This window comes from Oncorhynchus masou, chromosome 18 (assembly GCF_036934945.1).
Source record: "Oncorhynchus masou masou isolate Uvic2021 chromosome 18, UVic_Omas_1.1, whole genome shotgun sequence".
NCBI lineage: Eukaryota > Metazoa > Chordata > Actinopteri > Salmoniformes > Salmonidae > Oncorhynchus > Oncorhynchus masou.
The window spans coordinates 64,545,567-64,553,626 of NC_088229.1; positions in this window are offsets into that span (position 1 = coordinate 64,545,567).

The window sequence follows — 8,060 nt, forward strand, 5'->3', positions numbered from 1 at the left end:
CCGGGAAGATGTTTTGAGGTGGTGGTGCTGAAACGTTTTAATTGTGATTTATCAGGGGGTGCTGCAGAACCCTCAGCACCCCTACTTCAGGCGGCTAAGGTCCAGGGGACGGGACGGGTCAGTTACCTTCAGTCCTGCAGCTTCAGCCGTAAGAGTATGGCCCTTGGTCTGCACCTTGGCCTTGGAACTTGACCTTCGTGTGCAGCGGCTGCTTTTATTTATGTTACATTGAAAACCCAGGATAAGCAGGCCCGTACTTCAAGTGCAGCTGAATCCGCAGTGAAAGTATGACTGTTGTCTGACTGAGGCCTTATGACAAAACTAGCCCATGTGTTTTTAAAAGTAGTTTAAAAAAAAAATGTATTTTAAAAGCACCTGTTATGAATGAGGACATTAGGGCACGTCCGTTCTGCTTGTCCTGAGGGTGTAAGGTAATAAACCGCTTGACTTTGTAGGGAGGTGGAGAGTGAGAATAAACACTACCTTTGTCTGACTGCTGGGAGTCGTCCTCAGAGTTCCTCGGGGAGGAGTCTTAGGAGGGGCCTGCTGGGGGGAGAGAGAGGGGGAACTCAGTCAGTTCAACTCAGACAGCCAACTATGTGCAGCTGACATTGAGCAACAACAAAAAGCAACCAAAGTGTTGTGATTTTTTCCTCCTCCATGTGAAACGGCTGCTTTCAGTCAGATATTATGTAATATCTAATCACTATAGTAGGTGTTTATAAGATGTTTATGAATGGGTTTGAGTTTTCAAATGCTCATGTTTCTAAATGTTGTATTACACCATTAAGACATTAGTACAAACACCTTCAGCACTTTTCATTTCATCACCATGGCCTGTTGTTTGCGTCTACCTATAGCCATAGTTGTGCAAAGATATGAAATGGTGGAGTCTTGCCTTTGTGTCTCCTCTGATGTTTGTCTCTGCTTTCTTGGATCTTTTTGCCTGTGGCTCAACCTGATTTTCTTCAGACAACTTGTCTTTTTTTCTTGGCGATCACCTCCGTTCTCCTGAAAAAAAACGAGTCCCTTGTTTAAGTTCAGCCAATCTTCAAACATTCATTGTGACATTTTGACACCGCTAAAAGGGGCCAGAGACCCCATTAGTGGTCAATGGATGAAGATAAACTGACAGGGAACAATTAGCAAGTCAACTTCCTGGGATGATAGTTTAAAGGAGCACTCGAGGCAGAGTCCTAGAAAATACCACCTCTGTTAGTATAGCAAATAATTGGAATAGTGCTTATAGCCTAGTGGTTAGAGAGTTGGGTCAGTAACTAAAAGGTTGAAGGATCATGACCTGACAAAATAAAAATCTGTTGTTCTGAGCAAGGCAGTTAACCCAAAGATGTGGATGTTGATTACGGCAGCCCCCCGCACCTCTCTGAATCAGAGAGGTTGGGTTAAATGCTGAAGACACATTTCAGTTGTAGTTGACTAGGTATCCCCCTTTTATCATCTGGCAAATAATCATTTTGACAGACTGCTTGATATCAATACATAAACTTTGAAGTCCTACTCCAGTCTCCTTTTCATTTAACTCCTGATTTACTTCCACAAAAGGCACATCTCAATAGTTGGTCCAGGTCAGTCATGACATAGCACAAAGGGTGGACCATTCCTATTTTGTTCTCAACTTGATTGCTGACATGCAAAACATTTTGGGACTATGTCAACAATGGACTAATGAAATAATTACAAAAACAATGTTTTTGGGTGGAGTTTTCTTTTAAGTGTGTGAATATTACTGTACTTACATGTGGGATATTGTTTTTCAACAGGAAAAGCTTTAAAAAAAAGTTAATCTAGCATGTTCTGAGTTTCCTCAGGGATCACAATACGAGAGGGAGTCATTCTTTAGGCTTCATTAATGCGATTTGCCCCACCATGATACCGGCGTGAGGCTTGAAGGCCCAGCCCTAGCTTAAACGGCCAATGGCAGGTAGCCTAGCGGTTGAGAGCGCTGGGCCAGTTTCCGAAATGTTGCTGGTTTGAACCCCTGAGCTAACGAGGTGACAATCTGTCAATGTGCCCTTGAGCAAGGCACCCAAATTGCTCCTGTCAGTTAGGCTGAATAAGCACGTGTGCTAAATGACTAACATGTAAACAACAGAGCTCTTACTGAGTTTGACCCATGTGTTTCTCTTCTCTCCCTGCTCCACATGGGCAAAGTTCACCTCCCAGCTCTTCAGGTCCTCCTCCTTCTCACAGAGGTTGTTCCCACACAGAAAGTGGCCTTCAAAACACAGTGTCAATACAATAGAGACATTATTCAACTGCATTGCCATAACATACAGAGTAGAGAAATTTAGAGCGTCAGATTAAGGTATTACTGTATGGTGTAAAAACACTGTACTTGCATGACTGTACCTCCAACCCTGCATCTGGGCAGGTTTGGTTAATGAGAACAGGCTGGAGGGAAATCATTTTCAGGTATATTAAGTTTATTCTTTATTTTGAGGACACCATGCAGATACATAGGATAGTCTGCAATGCGAGAAATGCCAATGTAAAGCTCAACAAGGGTGTGTTCTCCTGTGCCGTTCATTATGACATTGTTTACTAATAATCAAGCTCAATGGGAGGAACATGTACATAGGGTAATGTAGGAGGCAGGAACCAGGACTGGCCAGTGGCCATGCCTTCACCCTGAATTTATGCAGCAGATTAGGAGAATTTACGCACTAGGTTAGGAGAACTAACGCATCAGGATAGGATAACTTATGCAGCGGGTTAGGTGAATTAATGCAGCGGGTTATGAGAACTTATGCAGCAGGTTTTTTTATTTTTTTTTATTTTACCTTTATTTAACCAGGCAAGTCAGTTAAGAACAAATTCTTATTTTCAATGACGGCCTGGGAACAGTGGGTTAACTGCCTGTTCAGGGGCAGAACAACAGATTTGTACCTTGTCAGCTCAGGGGTTTGAACTCGCAACCTTCCGGTTACTAATCCAACGCTCTAACCACTAGGCTACCCCAGGTTAGGAGAACTAACACAGCAGGTTGGGAGAATTTACGCACAAGGTTAAGAGAACTTACGCAGCAGGTTAGGAGAACGTATGCAGCAGGTTAGGAGAACATATGCAGCAGGTTAGGAGAACTAACACAGCAGGTTAGGAGAACTAACACAGCAGGTTAGGAGAATTTACGCAGATGGTTAGGAGAATTTACGCAGCAGGTTAGGAGAGCATAGGCTGCAGGTTAGGAGAACATAGGCAGCAGGTTAGGAGAACATAGGCAGCGGGTTAGGTGAATTAATGCAGTGGGTTAGGAGAATTTACCCAGCGGGTTAGGAGAACTTATGCAGCAGGTTAGGAGAACTAACACAGCAGGTTAGGAGAACATACGCAGCAGGTTAGGAGAACATATGCAGCAGGTTAGGAGAACTTACGCAGCAGGTTAGGAGAACTAACACAGCAGGTTAGGAGAACGTGTGTCAAGAACTGCAATGCTGCTGGGTTTTTCACGCTCAACTGTTTGTGTGTATCAAGAATGGTCCACCACCCAAAGGACATCCAGCCAACTTCACACAACAGCGGGAAGCATTGGAGTCAACATAGGCCAGCATCCCTGTGGAACGCTTTCGACACTTTGTAGAGTCCATGCAAACTGTAGTTGCCTTCTTTTCAGTTTGACTTTACAAAACATGTTGTAAAGCTTCACCAAACAGCTGTCCCAAAACATGTTGTAAAGCTTCACCAAACAGCTGTCCCAAAACATGTTGTAAAGCTTCACCAAACAGCTGTCCAAAACATGCTGTACTGCTTCAGCAAACGGCTGTCCAAAACATGCTGTACTGCTTCAGCAAACGGCTGTCCAAAACATGCTGTACTGCTTCAGCAAACAGCTGTCCAAAACATGCTGTACTGCTTCACCAAACAGCTGTTTCAAAACATGTTGTGAAGCTTCGCCAAACAGCTGTCCCAAAACATGCTGTACTGCTTCAGCAAACAGCTGTTCCAAAACATGCTCCACATAACAGGGATAAATTATGATTATGTCAAAAATAATTTCACAAATATTGTTTATAAAAACAAATGCTGATGCTATGTTGAACTTGAGGCAAAGTGATTAAGTGAACCAAGACTCTGTGAATTGGGTGTCTGTCCCATAAAAAGAAAGACATCTGCTGCTGAAAGATATATTCTAAACTCTGATTAGAATATTTGACAACTGTTTATATTGCTTTGGACTTTGGAACCGACAGTATCCAACTCATAACAAAAACAAATTGTGTGCAGACAGACACGTTGAAAGGTGAACTACTGGCCTTGCTGGATCAATACATCTTTCCATGTACACTGACTGTTTACCAGTGACCAGACCACTAAAATAGTAAACACAGGGATTTGACACAAGGAGTTTCACTTGTCAACCTCACAAAGCCAAAAGGGCATCAGCAATTCCAATGCATGTCATCCTGTCTCATCATGACGTAACCCCTCATACTTCAGACTGGGGATTTTCTAAACACAAGTTTAGCGGCCACGGTGTTATAGCACGGATACACCAATAATGTGTGCCTGCGGCGAGTACTTTGCGAACCGAGTGCAAAACAATTTTACTGATGTCAACAGCTCACTGAAAAATCGGTAGACGAACGGGGGAACGACGTCCGGTGCGATGTATGCGACCCCCTGCTACCGCACGGCAAACGGTACCGGAGCGCCAAGTCTAGGTCCAAGAGGCTCCTAAATAGCTTCTACCCCCAAGCCATAAGACTAATGAACAGCTAATCAAATGGCTACCCAGACTATTTGCATTGCCCTCCCTGGAACGCTGCTGCTACTCGGTTATTATCTATGCATAGTCACTTTAATAACTCTACCTACACGTACATATTACCTCAATTACCTCGACACCGGTGCCCCGCACATTGACATTGACTCTGTACCGGTACCACCTGTATATAGCCCGGCTATTGTTATTTACTGCTGCTCTTTAATTATTTGATACTCTTCTCTCTTACTTTTTGTTTGTTTGTTATTTTCAAAAAACTGCATTTTAAGGGCTTGTTGTATTCTGCGCATGTGACAAATTAAATATGATTTGACCAAACTGTTGAATTGTTTGACACATTTTTGAAGTGTCAACGAGGTGTCAAGGAGCATGCATTGTCACATGGTAAAAGTACACGGATGGACCATTGTCATATGGGGATGGACAGACACAGTCTCAGCTAAGCACACATGCTTGGTTCAGAAGATGTATGAAAACAGATGGCATGTAAACAGTGTGCTATGGCTCAGACAGTAGGAGGGATGGCAGACACGAACACATCAACCAGAGAGAAGACAAGAGACACAAAGCTGAGGAGAGAAAGTCCTTACAAAAGCATCGGGTCAAAATGAGGGTGGAAAAGGCGTATCAACCCTTCGGCAACGGATGTTAAATAAAATATTAATCGATTATAAAACCTCTTATATAGTATGAATTTATTGTTACTGAACCCTTCCTATTATGGCCAAAACAGGCAACTGATGCTTTTTGCACATGATTAGGTCAATAATAATAGATCACCTGACTTAAAAAAACATGACATGTGACACAGCGATAGCATGAAACTAGTGAATCACTCTGCTACAACATGGCCGTGGCATTGGCCAGAGAGAGAACATGTCTGGCCTCCGACTGACTCTTTCACAAAGACCATGTAGATGACCTGATCTGATTCCAGGTCACGGATTGGTCATTGTATCCCATTGAGGAGTGAAAGACCATTGGCTGTGAATCTTGATGATCTGAGTCAGCCTTTAAATCCCTCGCCACTTCCTACAGAATGGCAGTAAACGAGGGCGGGATTAGCTAGAGTGACTTAATCAGGTACAGCATATTGGCTTATTCAGCTTTCTCAGAGCGGCAAGAATAGATCATTGTGTTCAATGCATTACTTAAAGTGTGTCAGTGCTCTCACCTCGCAAAAGCACTTCTCATGAGCCTATTCTATTTATACTCTATCACCCACAAAGCTAATGAAGACATTTGGAAGTGGTAACAACTTAAAGGGTCAGTGCAGTCAAAAACGTAATTTCCTATGTTTGTTTTTTTATATTACACCACCCTTTTAGGTTCGAATAATACTGTGAAAATGATAATGCCCTTTTAGTGTAAGAGGTGTCTGAAAAGGCCGCCTGAAATGTCTACCTGTTTTGGTCAGATGGAGTTTTGGCCTGCCTATTAAATTAGTTAATAGACCCATAAGAAAGAGTTCCAAGCTAGTTTCCAGATAGTTTTCCCTGGCAAAATTCTTGCATGAGACAAAGCCATTTTTGTTTCTTCTTGACCATTTTAATTGAAAACAATCATGGTAAGGTACTTACTTTCTACCCAGACATGATTTAATATTGAGATAAAAACAGCTGCATTGAACCTTAAATTAATTACAAGTGGATAATTGAAGGTCTATTTGTGTAGTTACTTCCTGAATACCAGGAAGATGGATATTTTTGTTGTAAGGATATACATTTCTCTGGTGATTATTTTCACAGTGTAAGTTGGGTTTGTGATTTGAGACAAGAAAATGTTAACCTAATCTGTCGTGGACATACATCCATGTAACATTGGACGGTATCGTAGTGTTCGTCAACAGACTGTGGGATGCAGCGACAAACGAGGAACTTGGTTATGGCGCACAGATTTTTGGTCACTAATCATTTGATAAATCCCGATTCGGCAGGTGTTCGTAAATTTTACATTTCTGAAGGGGAGGAGGCATTTGGTCCATGCTTGGCTGAGAGTTTCCGTTTAGGGGGTAGAGACTTCACTAGTCTTGTTAATATAGTTTTTCATACATCTCCCCCAGAACCTGACGCAATTATGCAAGATTTATGTTCTCGGGTTTCCAAGATTAATGTTAACCAGAAGTGGTGAACTTTGATATTGGGATGCTGCAGGTAGTTTTTTTTAACCAGGTACCCCACCTAATTCTACAAATCAACTCACCAACTAAGCATACTAATTCATCTGTGGTTGCTACATTTCACCTTCCTCTCCCCAGTCAAAATCCAAAGAGGTAAACTCAAAATCTTACGTGCCTGCCTTTTGGTAGAACAAGAGCAGGTTTGCCAACCTCTGACAACTGTGTTAACATAAACATGTCTTGGCCTTTATCGCCATCTAAAGGTAGAGCTCTGAATGACGTCTGACAAGAGCTGTTTGTTGATACAGTAATGGGCCTACAAATGTATGTCCTTGACTCCCGGTAATGGTATTTCAATGGTGAACTGTATAAGAGATGTACGGAATAAACAACGAACTCTGCCTTTTCCCTCCACTTTGAGATGTCTCTCCCTGGCCCTCACCATCACTGAAGTCGGAGCCATACCCTCCGCCTCTATGGACCTGCAAGAAGGGTTTTCTCTCTGTCATCATGCCATATAGCTTGTGAGGGCCTCACTAACATTAGGCCTATAATTGATTGTTTCGCAATCAAGAACAGGTAAATCTACAGAAAAGGTGGCTAATGAAATATGAATTGTTTTGGAAGAAGCCCACTATGTCAAAAGAATCTGAGAACGCATAGAGGAATATACAGTGCATTCGGAAAGTATTCAGATCACTTCCCCTTTTCCACAGCCTTATTGGAAAATGGGTTAAATGAAAAAACTTCCTCATCAATCTAAAGACAATACCCCATAATGACAAAACAAAAACAGTTTTTTTTTTAGAAATGTAGCAAATTCATTACAAATAAAAAACAGAAATACCTTATTTACATAAGTATTCAGACCCTTTGCTATGAGACTCGAAATTGAGCTCAGGTGCATCCTGTTCCCATTGATCATCCTCAAGATTTTTCTACAACTTGATTGGAGTCCACCTGTGGTAAATGTAATTGATTGGACATGATTTGGAAAGGCACACACCGGTCTATATAAGGTCCCACAGTTGACAGTGCATGTCAGAGCAAAAACCAAGCCATGAGGTTGAAGGAATTGTTCGTAGAGCTCTTAGACAGGATTATGTCGAGGTACAGATCAGGGGAAGTGTAGCAAAACATTTCTGCAGAATTGAAAGTCCCCAAGAACACAGTGGCCTCCATCATTCTTAAATGGAAGAA